Raw genomic sequence first — 23252 nt, forward strand, 5'->3', positions numbered from 1 at the left:
AGTGCTACATGTACAGCTGCTGGGGGGGAAATGGGAAGGGGAGCCACTGACATGATAGGAGACAAGTATGGTGCCCCAGAAGGAGTGGGTGAGCTGTATATAAATGTGATCCCCAATATGGATCAGATTACTTCAACAGAGAGAGCCTGCACTTGGTTGCTTCATTGATAGGCACTAACCGTAAAAGGGAGAGAGAATTTTGGAAGGCCGTAGAAAGCAAATGCTGTCTCAAAAGGACAGTGTTGGTTTCTTTGTTGGGTTCTGGCTTCAGGGTGCAGCAGGATAATTTCTCAATAAAATCTTCATGCCAATCATTGTGTGACCCTGAAGTTTTAAAATATCTTCACTGTGTGTTGTAAATCCAATCACGTGATCTTACAAAGCTGAGTAAGCAGTTTAACCTTTTAACATCTTGTTTCTCTGTAATGTTTTGCTTGCTGGTGCTATACCTGCAGTTTACCTTAGCTGCGTTTTCTGTATCTCTAGGATATTATCCTGCTTTCATTGAAATCAGTGGAAAATCTTTCCAGCCAGACTGGGCCTGTTGTCAAGGAACACTGACTGTAAACTTTCTAATCCACTCTTTTTCTTCAGGCAGAGACTGAGATCCTGCTAGAGTTGAGCAGTCTCATGTAGTCATCCTCCAGATGGAGCATTTCTGTTTCTGATCCTTCTCCCACAGCAATTGGAAGATTCCCATGGGCTTTTGTGGAATCTTAAGAGCATATCAAGCCATTTTAGGGCAGCCTAATCGTTGAGAAATGGGAGGACCCCATTTCCTGACACTAAGGGTAAAGCTGTGTGGGAGATTTGGCTTTCAGCTCTTTAATTAATGCGAATTTTCAAACTCAGGCCAGTCCTATGGAGATCTGACCCACCAAGGCAAAAGCAGCATGTTCCTAAACCAAACAAAAACTGACTGCTCTGTTTTTAATCAAATGAAACATATGTTTGTTTTCATGTTTTTTATCCAATTACAAATGGACAGAGGTATCTCTTTAGGCTTTTTCCTCTCTCCACTCTCCTTCCCCAAAATGTGGCTCCTTTGATGTGCTGCCATTCCAGTAGGTTGGTCATGGTAATACGCATTGTAATAACATGTATTGGATCTGATTCTTTTTTCATATACATCAGTTTTATACCACTGTAACTCTATTGACTTCAATAGAATCACTCCTGATTTACACTTGTGTAAGTGATATCAGGATCAGGGTTGTTAACCTCTAAGTGCTGTGCGGACATTAACTGTGTCTCAAAATGCTCCTGAAAGCCCAGTAAGTTAATACGACTGGGCCAGAACCTTAGCTGATGTAAACTGGCATAGCAGCAACTGAGTTCCAATTTACACCAACTGAGTATCTGGCCCATTGTCTCCAGCTGAAAAAATGGGTGAACTGAGGCACAGACCTGCTCACCTTTACACCCAGTGAAAATCTTTAGTAACCCCAGAGACTTCAATGAACTTACTTCACATTTCTATTGTAAAGTTCAAATAGCAGCAGAATTTGGCCCAGAGAAATTGAGGACCACATTCTGGGTCTCTTTATTTTTGGGCCCCAGTTTAAGACACTTAGACACACAAACTGCGACACACAAAATTGCAAGCTACTTTTGTACATGCTGGCTTAAGTGACAATGCCAAACCTACAAAGTGAGTTTGATTCTTGTTACACCAGTTTTAGACTGGTGTAACCCCACTGAAGTCAATGGAATTACTCCTGATTTACAGCAATGTAAGTAATAGAAGAATTGGGTCCAGTGAGTCAGTGTCCAAGCTTAGAGAAATCTCGAGAGCTTTTGGATGTCAGTTCTCCTCTCACATATTGATCTCTTGAATGGTCATGTAATAGCTTCTCACAATGGTTTTTCTGGTAGAATTTGTAACTCCCATGTAGTGTTTGCTTTGTGGTCCATGTTAGAGTCCCTCTAATATGCAAAGTGTCTGTCACCTTGGTATCTAATCACTGAGGTCCTGGCATGTCAGGTGATCTCTGCTGTGTCAGATATTGCCTTCTGGTCTCATGAGTTTTGGAGTGTTGGAGGGAGGTGGGGCAGTGCATCTGACCCAGAGAAATCCAGAAGTTTGTGGGATTTGAATAGAGAAGCTACTCAGAGCCATACAGAGAGAAAGCGAGACTTGAGACCCTTTTGATAGGATTTGCAATCAAAGGTAGGGGTTTCCCTGGAGTCACAGAAAGGGGAATGGAGAGACTTGTTTAAGGTAGGAAGAGGGAATCAGGTCTGGGGTCAGAGGAACTTATGGAAATTGGAGCTGGGGGTCAGGTAAGGAACAATGGATACGACTTGACTGGAAGGAGTAGAGAGGGAGAAAGAGAGGTAACCTCAAGAGGCTGGGAAAAGCTTTAGATAAACTTTCCAGGGCCCATCACACATTGCCACCAAAATGGAATGAACTCCTTCCCTAAATAGCAAAAGCTTGCTTACTTGCTGGCCTCAAAGCAATAATCTCTAAAGTCGACATTTCTTGTCACAAGCTTTGAAGTTCACATTTGTTTTTGTTCAAGAAGAATTTTTCTCTTAGCTGTGTCCCAAGATGACTCAAATGCTGGCGACACATGTTCCTGCCCAGTTCAGCTTTTATTTGAACTGAGTGTCAAGCCGAGCTTTGAGCCCCAGAAGCTCTTGTCAATTCTCTGTCCTTGGTGGATTTTTTAAAAAGTTGACTGTAAACAAAGGAGTGTTTTTAGCGTGTGTTTCTGTTGATTCATGACAGCTAACAAACCTAGATTTTTTTCGTTGTTTGTTTGAAGGGGGAGAAAAAAGCTTTTAGCTGTTTGATGACTGAATTTATGAGCTATGAAGTCCTGACAGGTTAAAACTTACACAGAGACTTGTGGAAAATGTCCAGCCTCTTTGAGTCAAGCTACACTGATACCATTTAATTTTTAAGACCTGGACTGAAGATGTGTTTCCAGGAAACCTGGAAGAAAAGACCTAGCTTTTGGCAAATACAGCAAAGCAAGTTGGTTGTTCATCATCAATATATGGGTACCAGTGTCCCCAAAATGAACCATTAGAGCGGACAAAGAAACGCTAGAAGAAATAAGTCATTTTCACTATCTAGGGATTGAGCTGTGCAATATTGGTGACACCCTGCTAGATGTCAAGCAACAAATATCAAGAGCAGCAAACTACTTTCATAAACTTGTCAAGAATAGAAAAAGGAGCATCTTGGGCACTGACACAAAAATACAATTTTTTTAACACTGCCATCATATCTGTTCTCTTGTATGAAGCAGAGTCACGAAGTCTACAACATAAATTGATAAGCAGATCAACTCACTCCAAAATAAATGCCTGCGGAAGATCTTCAAAGTCCATTGGAAAGGGTTTCTTGCAACATTAGAAATTCTAAGTAGAACAAACCAATCTAAAGCATCAGATATGGTGAGAATACGACGATGGACATATTTAGGACACACTTTAAGGATGCCACCAACACAACTTCCACAGTGAGTGATAATTTGGACACCACCTGGAAAGAGAGAAAGAGGGCAACCTAGAAAAACGTTATGCAGAACAATACGGAAAGAAGCCAGATCTATTAACATGACATTCAGAAGCCTGAGCAGACCAACTTGACTGAAATAAATGGCAGAAACTTATGGCTTCCCTATACACCTGAGGTTGAGGGAGGATAAAGAAAGAAGATATAGTTTAGAGAACTATATTTTTCAAGTTACTTTAAGTAGGGAGTAGCGAGGTGTGTTTTGGTTGCCAAAGTTATGAACAACCGAAATAGGAGATTATAATGGAAACTTCCTGGCAGTACTGTTCTTAGCCTACCAGCTGGCAGATACACATTATGACTAACTATGGCATAGATCCACCAAAATCACACATTCCCCCCAAGAAAACAAATCATCCCCCCATCTAGCTTCCCTTCACTGGGATTCCATGTTCATCACTTTCAATGCATGTTACCTTCCATTCTTCTTCCAGTACTGATTTTTGATCTTTCCTCTCTGCTCCCCCTAGATAGATTCTTGTCTACACTAGGAAACTGGTCCATTGTTGACAATGATTATCAGTAATGGATCTGCCCCAATTGGCTGAGATTGGTTTATTTGCTAGAGTGAACAGGACAAAACAATTGCTGACATCTCCATAGAGAGGGTGATTTAAGATTTAGTTCCGCTGATGAACATTCTCCGCAACAGGCAGTATGTTAGTGCAAATGGGGTCTTGATTTCTCACTGACTCACTGCTGGCCATGTTGTCTGGATGCCTAGGATATGAGTCCCCTGCTTTAATCCACCTCAGCAGAATCCTGACCCCCTCCATGCAGGAGACTCCTTTGTTGTCTGCACATCAGATTAAAGAAAGCAACATCTTAACCAAACATAAGGAGACTTTAGTCCTTTGCTACTTTCAAAGCCACGTATACAGCGGGAGCCAATTAAACTGTGATGCCAGCAGCTGAATGCATGGTGAGACAGTCAGTTGTGGTTCTTGCCTATTTTCTGATCTGTCAGCCTCCTTTGACACTATTATACAGGGCGGAAGTTATAACAACATCAGGGCCCTGCCAATACAGACTGTTCTCCAGCTGTGTCCTACTGAGATATGAACATGTCCTCATTGCTTCTTTCCATATTTTTACTGCCCTGAGGGTCAGATGTCCCGATGAGTGAATCCCTGTGGCTCTGGTGCAGAGGTCCTGAACTATGTTGCTGGTGACAGAAGTTCAAAGCTTGACCTTAACCTTTCATCATCAGCAGGAGTCAGGCAGCTAGCCTATGTGAGTGTAGCAGAGTCTCTAGCACTCAGCATTGTTAAGCTTTGGGGAGAAGAGCAGATGCACACTCTGAGTAGGTGAAATTTTTCTTAGGGAACCCATGAATAATTTTCCAGCTGTGCCTGGGCCTATCTAGAATAGCTTCATGTACTTTCTGAGGGACACGTGTTCAGGTCTAAATGTCCAACTGCCCTGCATGACATATTTTTTGCTTTAAATGGAGGCAAAATTTTATAAGGAACAATTCACTTCACTATCTCCTGTATTAATCACAAAGACAATGTTAATACTCACACCCAGTGGGCCATCTCCAGAGGCCCTTACTTTGATTTTACTCAGCCCTCATTCAGACCAAGCTTCTACTTGTCTGAGAAAGAACTAAATGAAAACTGGTATTATGAAATGTTATCGCTTCCACATAACATCCTTGCACCTTTCATAAAATGCACATGCGGAGAGTGTAGCACCTTGAGACTCGGAACTAAGTTTTCAATCATTGGGCTCCATTTTTGCAGGTGCAAATGGCATCAAAATAATTTTTGCTATATTTCAGGTCTTCTAGCCTTGGATTTGCAAGAACAATCAAGGATTTAGACAACTAAGTGACATTTGCTGCACCTGCAATTATTTTCATGTACAGAAATGGAGGCTCACACAAAGCTGGGCTGAAATATGGTCTCTAATGTCTATCCAGAATGTTATGGAGCAGGGACATGATAGTCCAGCTCTGTACAATGCACTGACTCAAAAAAGAGATGGTTAATCCATGCCTGTCAATTGCACTGCGGTAAGACTGTAAATGTTGTATCCTTGCCTGCTTCACCTGACAGCAGGAAGTTAACTTGCCCCCATTCCCTGTGGCTAGCCCCAGGTACTGATGGTGCATTAATCAAAGGGAAAGCATTCTAAGTACACTGCAGACTGCATTGGACACAAAGTGCAAGTGATTAGAGAGCTCCCAGTAGGCCACAGTGACATGTGTGACCAAGGCAAATCAAAATAGAAACAGGTTGTGAAAAATCCTGTGTATCTCCTTTTGTTTCTCTTTCTTTTCACTCTTGGATGTTGCCCTGAACTTTGACCTAACTGGCCTATTGGGAAGTATGTCCCTGAGCTCTGATAAAACAACACCAGGAATAGTTGTTTCTGGGCACCTCAATACCAGGGCCAAGGGTGTTAGAAGGACTTCCAGATTCCTATGGTGCAATTGGCCAATAGAATTCAACTTCTATTGACTGACATATCAAGGGGCCTTGGGACTTTCTTTTCCACTTGAATCAGATAATGTACTTTTTTAGACAAAAAAATAAAAATAAACCTAAACCACAAACAAACTAGAATGGGTTTGGAAACTTAGAACCGGGTCCTGTGACGTGCTGTATCTCCTGAGGGATGGTGAGTGCTCTCAACTTCCACTGAAGTCATGTTATTCTGAATCTTGACTTTGCTTCTGCTGAATGATCAGTGCAAAATCTACATTGCCATTAACTGCTGGTGTCCTTTAGTTAATAATGGACACTTCCATGAGGATTGGGTACAGTGCTCCCAAACTGGTTCTGTTTCTTGTTAACAGATCAGCTCACACACCATGAATGTGGAAGCCATGTTTTCCAACTTTTATATTTAAACTGAATGACCCAAAGGACCACAAGCCTGGCTGAGTTTCTACATTTGTTGTACATAATCTAGCACAATTCGTACCACCCACTTCCGGGTTCAGGGTTCATAAGAAGCAACTCACAGCTCTGTAGTGCCTAGAAAAGTTTTTTGAACCCACTGAATGTCATACAGATGCAATGCTAGATTGGTCTGGTAGTTCTGGGTCTTCAGGTAAGTAAGCACAACACTGCTTCTGAACAGCATCCCTGGGAACTTCAGGGTAACAGAGAATGCAGTACTGGTTCTAGTCAGCAGTACCAGGACTTGAGGAGTTTGTTCCACAGTCTGTGTGCAAGTTCCTTAAAAGAGAGGACTCGCTTTTAAATATTCATCACACAAGCATGCATTAGTCATTGCATTATTTTAGTTTCTGCATATCTGTTACTCCCAGTGATCTTTTGGCAGACTTTCCCCCATCCTCAGAGGTACACTCTCACCTCTCCTTAGTTTGGGTCATTTTCATCATGCCTATCCCAGAAGTTTTCGTTGTCGTGCTTGAGTTTTGTGAGTGTAGGTGATGGCACGAGGGAGAAAAAGTAGCAGCTCAGGAGATGCTGCGATACTGAATTACTGGAGGAAAATTTTCAGGAAAGGGTTCTCCATAACCCTGCTGGAGCACTGCTTCCACTTCCCTTACCACTGCCTTCACCTTCCCAACCACAGCCACTTGTTCTGCCCATCCCTTCCTATCCAGCAGCTGATGGTGCTGCCCTTGTGGTGTGGGACTGGCCATCTAACCCAAGCCTAAGCAGAGCTCTGCCACACTGACCTGTTGGGCCAGAACGGGCCTTTAAATTTCAAACTCATCATAAATGTTTGATATCTGTGGGGAGATTTTCCTATAGGCCCATTTCTTCAGGCTTCTCTGTTGTACGGTCTGTTCTGCATGACAATAGGTTATCAACATTTTATGATTCTGGCTCTCTTGAACTGTACCAGGGAGCTGCAGAAGGTCTCCTGTGGGCAGACTGTGTCACAGGTCTAAAAGCAGCCTCTTTTCCTGCGTTTGCCTGGCTGGCTATGCTGAACCAAGCAACATCAATCAAGGCGTATGCAACTGGACAAGACATTTGTAAACTCCAATATGGAAACTAATGAGCTGCAGGTGAGGGCTAGGCTGCTGCTGTAGCCAACTCCCAGTTGCTTGCTTATTAAATTCTATAAGCTAAGCAACGTGGTCAGTACTTGGATGGGAGACCTGTGATTAAAAACTCAGCATGAAGCAGAAAGTGGTGTTGATGATTTAGATGTCTACAAACATCTAAACTCTGAACTCTTTCCTGACAATTTCAAATAAGAGACTGAAATCTGCAGAAGAGGATGGTAGGAGGCATATTTGGAATTGAACCATCATGTCCTATGGTGTTTTTGAGTTCTAGTTGATGTCAGTGCGGACTGGATTGGGCCCCTAAGGTTTAATTTTCAGACACACAGAGCACCCATACCTCCAATTCACTTAAAATGGAGTTGTGGAGGGCACAGAGAGATTCAGTCACTTGCCTAAAGTCACAGAGATAGTCAAGATCAGAGCCAGAATGAGAATGCAGCAGGTCTTGGTTCCCATTGAATAAAAATTACACATGAAAAACTGATATAACCTCCGGAGCCGTGCAAGAATCTTGTTTAACAGCAAGTCTTGAAGTAGGTCATTAGATTTTATTTTTTTAAATTGCTATATTTTTCATAACAATAGCAGTTACCATCATCTGTGCAGCAGGACTGGCTATCAGCTGAGTAGGAACATTTTTCTGTTAATAAGAGCTCTCCTCCCATCATACTGACCATTTAATAAACACCAGGAAACTGTTTGAAACTCCTAAGCAGTGGTTCAGCAGAGACCCAGCTGATCACTGAGTGTGGCTGTGAGGCTCTGCAGTACATCACACTTTTAGAATGCACTGCTTCTTGGTTGACTATGTTAGGGAAGTTATCTTGCGTGGCTTTTTGTATATGCATTAGACGGGGAGAGGATGCAGGAAACCCTGTCCCCTAATGGCAACCATACTTTTGCTAGGGCTGTGTGGAACACTGAATGGCCCTAGAGGTGGCATGTCAGGGGGAGCCACAGTCCCCTCACTCCCTGCACATTAGCAAGTGTTGGCAGGAGAATTCTGGGAGGCCCTGGCCAGACCTTTTTAAAGATGTAGCAATTCCCACTGCTCTCATTACTATCCTTCAGCAACCAGGAGGCACTATGCCTTACAAAGACAATCACACAAGTCTGGAGTGTTTGGTTTGGGCCTCTCTGGATAACAAGTTCAACATGGTTCAGAGCTGGAGTGGGGACAGGGCGAGAAAGGTGAGTTATACATCTTTTATATTTAGCTGAGTTTTCCGAACATTGAGGTCTGAGATGAGCTTCTGCCTAGCCTCCTGGCATTTGTCTGAGGCAGGTGTTATTATCTGTATTTTAGTGAAATGGAGTCAGAGACAAGCATTGATTTGCCCCTGGCCATATGGAAATTCACAGATAGTCAGGTTTGCAACTTTGTTACTCAGGAGCACACAGATGAATGGTATGTACTGCACCTTTAAAAGGAGAAGATCCCCTCCCCTGACTTGCAGCAAATGCAGCTGCCCTTGTGTTGAGATGCAGCCTGCTGAAGAGAAGACACACACATTGTGCTCTCTCTCTTGCTCTTTCATTAAGATTTGTTCATGTTTTTATTCTCGTTTAATATAAAATAAAGGTCTTCATGATGACTGTAAATATATTCAATGTACTGTATGTATTTCATGATGACTGTAAAAATTATGCTCGTATATTAAAAAGTCTATTGGTTCTTGTAATTACTGATCCTCCAGTAGAAACCAGTACAGACCAGTAGAAACTGATAGAGACCAAATGAAGGGTTTCTAAAACGTCTAACCAAAGGTTCCCTTGCTACACAGAGATGCGCAAAAATGAAAATGCTGGGATGATAAAGTTAATGCAACTTTTATGCCTTTCAAAAAGACGTTCAGTTCAGGTTCACTCTGGAGTTTTGACCAAAATTTCCTGTCTGTTCTTATTTTATCTGAATATCTTTGCCCATCCCTGTCTGTCAGCCATAACTGTTTGTGTCAACTTCCCCATGGCCCAGCACGGAGTGTGCAGGCCCTTTCCTTTAAAGCCCTCAGAATTTACATAACCCTGGAATTGTAGCAATGTGAAATGTGGCTCTGGTTACAATAACAAGGATTTAGGGAATGCAGAGAGAGATTGGAACTGCAAAGGCATAAAAGCAAAACAAAACAAAACCCCACATGCTGTTTTCATTTTCAGCAGCCACGTGAGAACTGTCCTCTGGTTTCTGGCTATAAATAAATTGCTGTCGTCACAGGAAGATGGAAAACAAAACAATTTGCATTCCTCCCAAATTTTCATAAGGTTATAAAAAAAGGAAAGGTAAACGTTTCTTAAGCAAAATATGTCTGTGCAGAGGAAGGTTTAATTAACACTCAAGGGGACTGGCATTTGCATCAAGCGAAGAAGTTTGACATTAATCCTCTCCGCCCCCTGCCTCCCTGCCAACCCTCCCAAGCAAATCACTTAGAGCTGACTGTGGATTTAAGACACAATGCCATAGTGGTGGTGCTGCTAAGGATGCGGAGGCCTACTGTCCCAGTAGCAGTTTAGGCAGGCACAAAGCCTTTGAGAGCAGTGCCCGCTGCTAGCCCCTGTTACAAAGCACAGCCTACCTCTTCTGGCTGGTGCTCTGCTGGAGAGGTGGGACCTTGGTCCCACATTTGCCCCACCCCTTCTATCCCCTTTACAGAATCTAATGCCTCTGTCAGTACTAGACTACCCAGGAAAGCAAGGACCAGGATTGTGAGTGGCTCCTCTGCAGAGGCATGGGAATGAAGGGAAGGGTCTTTGGGCCCTCTCCCCAACCATGTGCATTTATGCAAAGCCAGGCACAATCTTGCCCTTACGTTTTTCAGGGACAGCTTCAACCATAGGCTGAATGGGAGACCAACTGAAGTGTTAGCAGATATGCACTGACTTGGGCTGTGGAGTTTTGCTGCAGTAAGAAGCTGCCCAAATAGAAGAGCTCTCTCCTCTGAAAACCCATCCGTTGGGTGTGGGAAGTGGGATAAGGCATAGCTAGACCTAGAACACCCCTGCTCACCAGAAATTGATCCCAACAGTGAAGGCTGCAAGAAGAGGCTTCCCAGAAGACTTTGTATAACAAGAACCCATTCAAGGACCACAGGCTTTAGGAAGCGGCTGGATTAGCAAGAGGCAAGTCCTCCATCATAGCAAAGGGCAGGGAATAGAAATGTGGCTGACCTGGGATGAGGCAGGTTAAGAGATGGGGAATCAACTTAATGTCTTGAACAGTGGAACAAAAATATTCTTTATATATTGTACTTATGGCCAGTGCACTGAACCGGAAACTAGTACTGTTAGGAAGAGGCAAAGAGATAGCCTTTGAATTCAGATCTGGATTAGGTACGGACAAGGGATCAGGCTCCATGGCAATGACATAGGGATGGGTTGGATCTGGGAATTTCAGTAAAGGAGCAGGATAGGAGGAAGGTCAAATATGAAGCTCTGACTTTGGTGTCTCTACTGTTAATGGACCTTCCTGTACCTTCCTCCTCATCAACACTTGGCTAAAAAGTCGTCAGTACCTTCTCTTTATAACATTATGAATGGGTGCTGTGGCAATTACTATGCTGTCACAAATAAAGGATTCTGACTGCAATTCAAGAATACAAAACAAAACAAATGAACTTTTATGAAACAACGTTACTGTTTTCATGCAAATGTCCCCAATAATGAAGAAAATCTGAAGAAGAGAAATACAGAGAGTATTGTATAATGTACAATTTACACTTATACAAAGCACATTCTACCCAAAAATCTCAAAGTGTATTACAGTGTATTAGTCCCATTTTACCTATGAGGAAACCAGAGCAAGAGAGAATTAGGGGTATATTTTTAGAAGAGTTGAGGCCAAGTGTCCTTGTTTTTGGGGCTGAGGGACAATTTGAACCCACATTTTGCGACCACAAAATTAATTGTGACCACAAATGTGATTATTTTCACCACTAACTACCCAGTTCCCTTGCAGCTTGATAGCTGGGGGTACAAGTACTCAGATTTGCATTCACAATTCAGCTGTGGATATAAAAATGCTGGCACACATTTTGCAGGTGCAAATTACTCTTGCCCTTCTGAAAAGTTATCCCTGTGTGATTAGCCCAAGGTCATGCATAGAGTCAGTGGCAGAACTGGGTATAGAACCTCTGTAGTGTGTTTCCACACCCTTCCTCTAATACTAGATCATACCTCCTCCCACAGAGGTTTGGTTCTAAATGAAATGTCTCAATAACGAGTGAGTGTCTCTTTAGAAAAGGTAGTGTAGTCTTTGCAGTCAGCTAGATTCAGCAATAGAAATACTAATGGATATTGCTCTAGTTGAAAATCTAAAAAGAGGATTTTAACTCTCTCTATTAAAAAATAGGGAATGTGTTTTTTATACCAATGAGACAGAGAGTGAGCAGATGAATGCAGGTGTAAGGTTCCGTAAAGTTTTTACTTCAATGTGTTTGGGGTGACCACATTGCTCATAAGTGGTTAGACCATGAGTGGGTTATGCAGGTCATCCCAAATAAATGCCAATAAAATGCTTTCACTCCCCTCACATCGTGAAGGATCTTATTTATACCACTTTTTTCTTGGCTGTCTCTTCCCCCCGCCCCCCCCCCCCGACCCTTCTTTGAAGTACATTAGCTACTATGGGAACAATGTTACTAGTCAAGACAGGGTTTAGTTTCAATACCCAGTGGAGTATAAAGCCAGTCGATATAATAGTTTGAAATCTGTAGTGTGACCCATAGGACTTTACATGATGATTATTTTGACCACATATGTGGTTTTAGTAAATACAAGTGAATTGGATAACTCAGGCACTCAGGCTGGATCCAGAAATGTATTTAGGTACCCGTCCCCCAGACTTAAACATCTAAGCCCCAGTTTTAGGCACTACCACAATACACAGTGACAAAATCTGCATTTTGTGTCTCTGCTGTCCTTTTCTTTGCCCTTTTGTGTGTCACAAAGTGAGCTGAGCCTTTAAGCGAGTGTTGGGTTCAACCTCAATTATGACTAGTTTACCTCTCAGTCCAGGTGTCATGTGATGGAAGTACATGACTAGGAATCAGGCCTGTTGGAGAATATAAGGGCAGCCTGAATTCAGTTGGTGGGGCTCAGGGTTTTAAGGGTGTTTAATGCTTATTGAAATTAATAGCAGTTGGGTGCCTACATACCTTTTAGGATCTGGGCCCACGAGTGTGTTGGGGAGTGTGTTGGGGATGTTATTGACAGGAACTGTGACCATATAGATCATTGTTCCACCTGGTCTTGTATGGAGGAGGCCAAGTCGGGTGTCGATGGAAAGGTTGTAGTTTGCTGGTTATGATTATGCTGTCTGTATGTGTGTATCATTTTTGTATTCGAAGTTATTAATATTGGCTATGTACTTGTTTGTTTTTAAGTAGCCCCAGCGAAGCATTTGGTCAGCTACTTGAGAAAAGACTATTCTCAGTAAGTGCCCAATCAAGAAACACTTAAGCTGACAATGAACTTTGAGAGACACCAATCCACATCTGAGCTTTCCTGGGAACGTTCAAACTAACATGTAAGCAATGGCGTCGGCCTGTAAAGAACTGTAAAAACCTGTTAGAGACTTAGGGTTAGAGAAGACCTGGGAAGTCACTTTCTACACCAGTCAGATGGAAAGGCCTGGCTGGAGCTATCTGCCATGAGGGGCAGAGGCCAGAATCCTTAAGAAGTTTATATGGCTTATATATCAATGTGGTGGAAGGAATACCAGGCAGCAGGACTTCAGAGTGGGAAGGAAATATTGAGCCAGCAAGGGGCTGAAGAAACTGTAGAGCTGAGAAAAGAGTGGCTTTGGTTTAAGCTGACATTTGAACTGTGATGTGGTTTTAATAAATTATAGAATCCCAAGAAAGGGGTGCACTTGAATGACATGGGTCCCTATGTGTGGTTATTGGGTAGCTCATGAAGGGCAAACTGAGGCAGTGAAAGGGCCTGATGATAGATTGGATAAGCCCTGCTACTTTATGCTCTTCAGTGTACCTTAGTATCGAGGTAGCAGCAGCTTAGTCCAGTTTCCAGTGGCCCAATGTCCACCTCACAAAAGCCGTCACCACTACTGTCAATTGTGCGGAGGCCCAGGATTAAATGGGCCATGTAGGCTACTCTGTTATTTTACCTGAGGGGAAGTCACTAAAGGACAAGATGAGGAAGTGTGATGGGGTGATTTGGAGGGGAAATGGTAGCATTGCTGTCTGTACTGTATCAGTTTTGAGGTTAAATAGAGGACTTCTGTCTCCAGAGTTTTTAATGTGGCATCCATTAAAATCAGTGGAGTTATATAGAGCTGGGGTAATGAAGTGGAGAATCAGGCCCTATGAGTCTGCAGTCTCCAAAAGGTTAACATTGTTGAGAATTATGTGAATGGACCCATGAGAGAACAGACTCCTACGACTTTAATGAAGTTTCTCTTAAAACTGTTTAGTGAAATGCCATGGGAACAGAACAAGGAGAAGGTCACTCTGATGGTATTTCTCAGAATGGCAATAGTACAGCGGCATTCTGAATGTCTTGGAGCAGAATGATTTGGCTTCTTTTTTTTAACAGAATAAACTGATTAATAAAAAATAATTTGTAACAATAATTTGTAACAATTAAAATAATTTGTAACAATAATTTGTAATAATTTAGGGCTTCTCTTGAATAATGGATACAAGCATTCATCTGTCTAAAGTAGCTGATACCTATAAAGCCTAAGACAGACAGACAGAGCCATCTATTAAATAAACAACTTTGTCTATGTTAAACTTTTCATGCAGATGGTTTTTTTCTTCCTCTCAGTATTTAAGATAGTTTCACCATACTGAAGGTTGGTGGCTAAATGGATTGAATGAAAGGTTGTCCCTGTCACTGTAGCTACTGTAAAGATCTTGGTGATGTTGCTGAGGAGCTCAGATAGGGCTTGATCCTGCAATGTGTTAAGTTCTTGGGCCCAAACCAGCAAAACATTTAAGGATATGCTTAACTTTAAACATATGAATAGCCCCATTAAAATCAATGGAATTTTTAAAACATTTAAAGTTAAGCATGTGCTTAAATAAGCTGCTGGATCAGGGCCAGACTGATCAGAACCTTGCAGGATCAAGCCTCTCACTGCAGTGATGAGGGCCATATGAGAACCTAGACAGAAATGCGATTTTTGTAACTTCTCTTGGAAGCAAGTGAATCAGTGTACTTTCTGCAGCAACAGAACACTAGGGGGACCTAGTTTTTTGTTATTATTTCTCCAGCAGAACACCTCCACTGCCATAAAAGCTGCACTAAATCATCTGAAGGTGGGCCTTTCTTACACTAGTGCCATGCAGTCCTGAACTTAACGTACAGACCCCAAACAGAGAGAGTGAGGAGAGGAAAACAGGATCTGTAGGGATCACCCAGGTTAGTTCTGATTTGCTTTTTGGGAGCCCAGGGGGCCGAAGGAAGAGTTATTTATTTATTTGTTTCTTAAATTTGTATTATATTATCCACAGTGAACATCTTGTCTATTATAACCAAATATGGGGACTCATTACAAGATGGTTTTCCACTCACCCAGTTATAGCAAGGTTAAAAGTTGTAGTGCAGACAGGGTATAACCATATCCCAACAGCTGGGATCTACGCTCCAATTTTTAGCACTTTAGCACAATTTTCAGCTAGGCCTGAGGACAGGTTTTGTAAGTTGGTCTTGGTAATAGTTGTAGTGAAGATGGGGAGGCTTTTAGGTTGAACTTTCTCTTTTAAGCTAAGGAATAAGAAGAGAAGATCTTTTCTGGCTGATTGGAAGCGATAGCTCAATAACTTGCTTGATTCTGTGGAGTTAATATTTTTCTTGTTTTGACTCACCATGGACTCCAGTGCAAACAAAACACTCTTTTAACTCCTTGGGACAAGAGCTGCCTCTCCTCCATCTTCTTCCTCACTGAAATTTAAAATCCTACAAGGCTTTGGTTTGTAGGGAGGAGGCTCTGTGTTGCTAATAGGGCTGTACACTAAAGTTCTGTATAAACTGTAATCAATGCTTAAGTCTTGGAATTTGTATTGGCATTTAGGTTTTTTTATGGTGTTTGCAGGAGTCTTCTAAGGGGCTGAAATAACAGATCTGCTCTTCTCATGCTGTCTCCATCATCCAGGAATGGAAATGTTGAGAAGGGAAAGGGACTGACTCTATGATCCCTGCATCTTGAGATGTCATTGACAAGGCGCAATGTGGGTGTAAAATGCTACCAGATCGGGATGGTACTGGCATTACACAGGTGTGAATGACTGCACAAGGTGCAGTCAATGGTGAATGAGGCCCCAGGACTCAGGCTTAATCCAATTGCTAATAGTTTCATCTCGATTCCATGTGTTGCAGAGGGACATGTTTACTTTCCATCACTATTAATAATCAGCACAATACATCTTTAAAGTGCTTTACCAAAGGTAAGTAATTCATCATGATTGACAACATGGACCTCCCGTCAGGCAATTGATTTCTCCTTCTGCATGGGCAGTATTCCTCAAGTTAATAATGGTTCCAGGCGTCTGCTCCACAGCTGAGTGTGAATCTAGGCCCTGATTCTCACTCTCTTATCCTAGTTTTAAGCCAGCGTAATTGTTGATTTCAACAGAGTTACACTGGTATAAAACTGGTCTACAAGAGTAGAGAATCAGGGCCCCTCTCCTAGATAAATGTGTGCTGCTCTCCTGAAACATACTGAATCTCCTTCTGGCTCACATTACCACTGATGGAACTAAGTCTTGCAGGGTCTGGGTGTGCCTCTCTTCTTATCTCAGGTCGTGTCTACGCTACAGCAGCACAGCTATGACGCTGTAGCAATGCCACTGTAGTCCCATAGTGTGGACACTTCCTACAGTGATAGAAGGGGTTTTCGTTGTCATTGTAGGAACTCCACCCCTCTGGGTGGCAGTAGCTAGGTCGACAGAGGGATTCTTCCATCAGCCCAGCCACATCTACCCCAGGGGGTTAGGCCAGCATACCTATGGCACTTAGAGCTGTGAATTTTTCACACCCCTGAGCAACGCAGGGGTGTTGATCTAAATTTTAAGTGTTGACCGGGCCTCAGTCAGCCCCTTCACCAAATATTAATGTAGGTTTTTGTTTCTGGAACTATGCAGTCTCACTGTTAATCACTTGTGTACCACTTAGCGCCTCTCTGCATCATTCCTAATGCACTAAAAGTCATCCTGCCAAGTATAGCAAAGCCGCTTTAAACCCCTCCTTTCTCCTCCTGTCCACCCCTCGAGATCAACCAGCTTTTCAAGCGAACAACTCAGCACCCCAAGCCTAAGAACACAGAGCCACCTTTCCGTAGGAACGTTGTCACATTTCCAGGACTCCTAAGTATACAGGAATTCCTGTAAGGAAAGCCAAGTGTTCTTCAGGAAAGTGCGCGTCACAGAGTAGGACAATTTCTGTGTGATGGGAAGTCATGCCATGTCCAGGAAAATCAGGGTGGGTTAAATATGGCACAATAGCAAAAACTGATGAAGAGCTTGGCAGCAAAGTGGTTTGAGAATAAATGTCATTTATCATCCATTGCTATAATAAGATCAACTTCTTTCCTAATAGATCACAGGCTCTTACTAGGGATCAGTTCTGTCACTGAAATTGCCTGTAAATGCTACAGAATATTAGTATTTAGAATTTACATGGCACACTGTACCCACATTCACTAACTAATCCTTCTAATATTTACACAAAGTAGGGACATAGGCAGGTACTGTTGTCCCCATTTAACAGAGATTTTTAAGTGGCTTGCCAAAGATCAGAGAAGGAGTTACTGGGCCAGTAACCTGCTCCAGTTACTCTCAGATGATGCAAAGCAGATAGAACCCTCATAGATCTGGCTACTTGGGAATTCCCTGTGACTGGAGAGGAATTCCTGGTGGTGTAAGGATGGTACAGTAGCTCTACTACATTCCCATGCCCTGCCCCCACTGTGGTGGGCAGTAAGGTCAAGCAATAGAACATGTGGCTGGAACAATTCTAAGTTCCCTGGCTGTTTGAACAGCATCTTAGAGGTCATAGACAGGTGGGTATAGTTTACAGCAGCCCTGGGATTGCTCTAAGTCACACACATGGTCAAAGCTACCCCTGACCAGGGAGCAACAAAGGCAGCTTAAAGCCATCTTTTCTTCCCTCTCCAGTGGAACTCAGCCAGACCAAAGGATCTTCCCCGGTGTTTGAGCCAAGACTAGGAATGTCCTCCAACCCAGAGATAAATGATTTTTCTCTGGTTCTGTGGTGAGATGCCCTCAGATACTTCATAGGTTGTTGCTTCTTGTTTTCATGGATTTATTGATTTGACTTGACTGCCAGATGCTGGGACTGGATGACAGGGGACAGATCACTTGACGATTGCCCTGTTCTATTCATTCCCTTGAAAGCATCTGGCATTGGCCACCATCGGAAGACAGGATACTGGGCTAAGATGGACCATTGGTCTGACCAGTATGGACATGCTTATGTTCTGTGTTCATGTATATTAGGTTTCAATTCCTTCTTCACATATACTGTGGGAATATCCCTGGAAGTCACTGGGCACTGTGTGTGCATAGCTGGGAACTGCATTAGTCTCTTAGGCCCAGAATTTTAAAGGTACTTAGGCATTGCTGGGTTCAGTATTACAATGCCTAACTGATTTAGGAGTCTAAATCTCATTTTCAAAAGGCATTTAGGCACTTAGGAGTCTAAATCCCAATGCCAATCTCTTTTTCTGGGAGGAAGGAGAGTATATAAATGAAATAAGCACACAGCAATGAGGGGGTCATTGGAGAAGTGCTCTATTTCACAAAGCAACGATCTGTGCTTCACTAACTTTGAGGCAGAAGTAAAGTCTGAGCAGCTGTAATTCAACTGTAAGGGAAGTGTAACAGGGAGGCTTGCCCCTTATGGGCTGGGGCTAGCCAACCCTGATTATGGAATGAGGCACACTTGGGTTGAATCAGGCAATTCCCTAGAAAGGGCAGCAGCTGGCTACAGTGAAGGGGGAAGTGCAGGAAATTGTGGTGAGTAAGGAAAGGTGCCTACTGAGGAGACCCTGAGATCGGGGGGCTTGGGAGAGACTGGAAAGGCCCTGGGCAGGGAGGAGGAAGAGAAATCTTGTGTTGTGTGGACTTTGTTTGGGGATGTTGAGTATTATTTGCGGTTTGTTTTATATGTATAAACCTGGTCCCCAAGGTGAAGTGTTTCTGACCAAGGAAAAAGCCTGAAGGAAGCTTCTATTTGAACAGTCCAAGAGGGGAAACTGAGTCAGCCTGCCTGTAGTATGCCTCTATGCCATGAAGGGGTGCATGGGAGGCAGTGGGCCCAGTTACAGGAATCAACTAAGGAGACAATTTTACTTTTAGAAAGGTTTAGTTTTCCCTCATTCCTAGCTAGGTCACCCCCACCTTCATTCCTCCAGTAGTTTGGAAACTTTTTTTCCACTGGCTAAAAATAAAAGGCTGCCTTTCGACCCCTTCCCCAGCTGCTCTAGTAGTGCCAGCTCTGCTTCCCCCCTCGCTCCAGGCTCAGCTGTCTTAGCTCACACAGGCCACTTACAAAATCTAAATAGATAGAGAATAAGAGGTTTAAAAGGGATCTGGGAAGGGAGGAGGAAATGAGTGTGGAAGGGGGAGACTAGAACTTGGAGAGGAAGCTGCAATGTGCCATCTACAAGAACCAAAAAAAACCCTTTGGATCCAGATCTGAACTTGGTGTTTGGCTTGGCCTGAATTTTTATGATTGGCCAATCCCTAACCCTGGATTGAAACGTCCCCCAACTTTGGGAACATTCAGGTCTGGAGCTGAATGTTGTGGTTCAGGCCCTTCTGTGATGTCAAAGCAGACTTTAATTTAGCAGAGCAATATTTGGGCTAGTATCTTTGTGTTGGAGCAGCTGAGTACCCTTTGTAGTACTGTGAGGATTGCTACAAGTAATTAGGTAGTTCTTATATTGACTTCCGTTGAACAAAGGATGCTGTCCAGTTGTTGAGGCCCAGCACTTTGAATTACTTTATATCTGTTACTAATCTGGAGGGACTTCTGGCTCTAGATACTATCTTATTTTTTTAATATTCACCTTTTTTAAATATTCGTTGAGAAACTAAGCAAACCTCCTTTCTTCATGCTGGACCAACAACAACAAATAACTTTTACTCTTCTAGCAGCGGCAATTAACTATTAAACCCTCTTTCCACAGTATGCTAGTGTCAGTGGTGCTGCAGGTGCTCTAAAAAGGAAGTAAACCAACAAATCCATCTCCATTTCAAGCTAACTTCATTAGAAGTATGTTCTGGGACAGTGTCAGACACATACACACCATTATTGGCCAACTGGAAAACTACAAAACCTACCAATTGTGTTAATGTTTTAACTTTCCATCTGATAGAATAGCTGAATCCAGCTCCAAATCCCAATTTATTTAAAGGGTGCTCAGGTCTGGGATTGAGGTTTGATCCCTTATCGAGATGGGTCAAGGTGAAACGTTTGAACCTGAAACTCAAGCCTCCCAAATTCAGGGGTATTTTGACCCTGATCCTGCACCATTAAAGTCCATAGGAGCAGGATCAAACCCTTAGATCTGGATTTTGGATTCGTCCCAACACCTCTAATAAAAAGAGTTCAGGTAACTAAATGAAGCTATATGAATGTCTGTATTGTCAATATATTTCCCAGTGCTGCCCTTTCCAAGGGAACTGATACTTCTGGTGGCAATATGGTGAAACATAATGCCATCCTCACTGGCATTGTTGTGCACATTGGCAGTGCAGTACCAACCTTTCTGCATGTACTCAGCACAGCATAGCCAGGAGACACTCATAGCTCTGCATGGTGTTTTAGAAAGGAGAACATGCAGAATCAGTCTCTGCAGAGAAGGGATTAAAATAAAGACTTGCTAGTTTTGTAGCCTGCAGTGATTGAGCAGTAAGAGGGTCACTGAGCCTGGTAGCAGCCTGCGAGTGATAGTGTGAGGCATGGCACTCAGCCTTGGCCATAGAGCTGTGGTGTTTAATCTCCTTGCTGGTTGGAGCAGGGAGCCTGGCACTGGAGTTCCATTCACAATGGGCACCTTTGTTCTCAGATTAATAATGCCCCGTCCCTTTGTTTTGAGAATGGACTGAACAAACAATTTAGATCTCCAAAGGCAGTGTGACATTGCACAGAAACCTGTGCAGGGCATTCAATGTGGAATCAATTATTTTTGTGTATGGCATAACTGATCATCTTAAAATGCCTGTTCTCCCTGACTTTTTCTTTCGCTATGGACCCAACTGAACTTTTGTTTCTTTATCACTTGATATGATCCTGTTTCTTCTCTATCTGGATTAATAACCCCTTGTCTGAGCTATCAAACCTGATTACTAAGGAAATGATCATAATGCCCTCAGCACAGGATTGTGATTTTCAGGTTGGGAAGCAGCAGGAACAGCTGAGAAAGTAAGCAATATGGGGTTAAATTCTGAATCCACTGAAGTCAATGGGTCTATGATTTCACTCACATTCTGTTATCCTAAAAATACATGAATAATAACAGATTCTGTTGTCATAGTATAGAACCTGAAAATATATATAGTTTTGGACCCAATCACTCAGTAACTAAGTAGTTCCTTGATTTCTTTGTTGACCTCATTTGTTTTATACTGCACCCTTACATTTCTAAGGAAGCTGCTTATCTGCAGAGGTGGCTGCCATGTTGAGACAGAGTTTGTGAGTTAGAGGCAAGCACACACACACAGCTCTTGTTCAGAGATTCTTTTCCTTGATTTTATTGTTACCCCTTGATCTAAAATAAGTCATTCCTCCTGAAAGTATACGGTTGCTGCTTGTGTATCGACACATATCAATGGGGATACCCCTGGGAGTAAGGGCTATAGGATTGGTTGTTGCCTTGCTAAACAGAACACTTCTCTGTCTTCAGGGAGGCAGCAGGAGCTCTTAATAATAGCCAAACTCTGTCTTCCCCAAGGCTGTGAAAGCACTTTACAAATATGAATTAACTCCTCCTCACAACAACCCAGTGTTGTAGGTTAGTTTTAAGGTATCTATTTTATAGTTGGTGAAACTGAGTCACAGAGCAGTTAGAAGATTTTCCCAGTGTCACACATTGAGTTAGTGGTAAAGCTGGAAACAGAAAGCAGAACCTCTAAGTCCCAGTCCTTTTCTCTAACCATTAAACACCATTCTCCCCCCCCCCCCCCCAAAGCCAGGAGTAGAACCCATGAGTCCTGATCTAATCATCAGACCACGATCTATTAATAGAACAGCCAAATCCCACATTTGGATGCTCAAATCCATGCTTAGGCACATAAATGTTGGAAATGGAGACGTACCAGATCATCCAGTCCCTCTGAAGGGGATAGTGCAGGATTGTCCCTTACAGGGCAGTTTCTGGTGTTTTGGCCAGTCTAGTTGTAAAAGTGCCTTGCAGTGGAGCCTCCATCCCTTCTCATGGGAGATTACCCCTCTTCAGTACTGTAATTCTTCTCCATCTTTGGTGAACATCCCCATCAAATATTTGTACTTGGCAATGTTCCTGCTCTGCCATCTCGCTCTGTACATATTGCACACAGTTGTGTGCTGAACTGAGAGTCCAGTGTGGGATTTGTATAACCTGGTCGGGGTCCCTATGGTCTCTTGTTTCCCTCTCATGACGAGCGACTGAGATGCAGTTTCTTATGTAAACACACAGCATAGGTACGGTACAAGGTGCCAGGGTGAGAAGGGAGACTTAGTAGCACGCAAACCTGCCAAACCCATGACCTTTGTCCAGAAGCTTCAGGTTTTTTCCAGCCTCGCTGCTAAATCTCTGGCTCCAGGCCCTCTGCTCTGGACCTTGGGTCTCCCTGCCTTCTCCCCTTGTTAGTCAATCAGTGCCTTACCTCCAATGAGATCTCAAAGGAAGCTAGGGGAGGAGTCTTGAGCTGGGCACACTGAACAGCTGGTAGGGGAAGGGGAAGAGCAGCAGCTGCTGAAAACTGCCTAGCTTGGAGGAGGAGCTGAGGGGCTGGGAGCAGGGGACTAATTGCATGGGGAGTGGGAAAACTAACGGACAAGGATATGCGTGGGAGGAGAGGACTAGCACACTGGTGTGGAAACTGGGATATGGGAAGGCCTTTTTCCCCTCTGAGTAACTGATGCTAATTTAATGTATAAATCATATACACTTTCTCCGGCATGCAGCCAAGGCTGGTAGCAGAGCTCAGGCTAGAAGAGCGATGATGGGCCCTGGTGGCTTAACACTTGGCTGTTAGTGCCGAAGTTCATAATTTCATAGTGTGGTTGGATGGCTTCTCAACTTGCAGTGCAAGACCACACCTTCCCTCTGGTTAGCTGGCATCCACTGAGCCCATTTGTGAAGGGTCTGGGTCACTAGTGCCCTGCACCTTTTGTAATTGTCACCATTGTGCAAAATGGGTGTGACATGCTAACACACTGCAATAGACATGTTGTACACCCACTGTGCACTAGAGCAAATGACTGCTCAAGGCACAGGGCAGCCGTGAATTGGCCCCACTTTGTCCCATCTAAATAGTTCCTTTGAAGATATTGCTTTTCAGGTGATGTTGCTTTTTCTTTCACTGTAATATGTCCTGCCTTTTTGTGGCTCGATCAGACTTTATTTTAATGTAGTTTTCTCTTATAATTTGTTTTGGTTGGTGGTGGTTTCTTATTGTTTAGTTATTGTACAAAGAGTCAGTGTTTTCCATATACAAAGAGCAAACCGTGTACTTTCAGGCTGGATTACTTATATTTGTG

The 23252-nt window shown here is 43.1% G+C and overlaps 1 protein-coding gene across 6 annotated transcripts in view; it reads left to right on the forward strand.

Moving 5' to 3' along the window:
- The window catches only part of DAAM2 (dishevelled associated activator of morphogenesis 2), a 240039-nt gene that overhangs the window by 2590 nt on the left and 214197 nt on the right, over positions 1-23252 (forward strand). For 2 of the 6 annotated variants that reach the window (XM_037895548.2, XM_043543512.1), the window contains exon 2: positions 14759-14906. The exons of 2 other annotated variants lie outside the window; for them this stretch is intronic. The gene's annotated coding sequence lies outside the window, so the exon portion shown is untranslated. The remainder of the gene's footprint in view (positions 1-14758; positions 14907-23252) is intronic. 2 more of the 6 variants (XM_043543514.1, XM_037895547.2) reach the window with 1 other exon arrangement.

The sequence above is a fragment of the Chelonia mydas genome, chromosome 3, assembly GCF_015237465.2.
Source record: "Chelonia mydas isolate rCheMyd1 chromosome 3, rCheMyd1.pri.v2, whole genome shotgun sequence".
Classification (NCBI taxonomy): Eukaryota; Metazoa; Chordata; order Testudines; family Cheloniidae; genus Chelonia; species Chelonia mydas.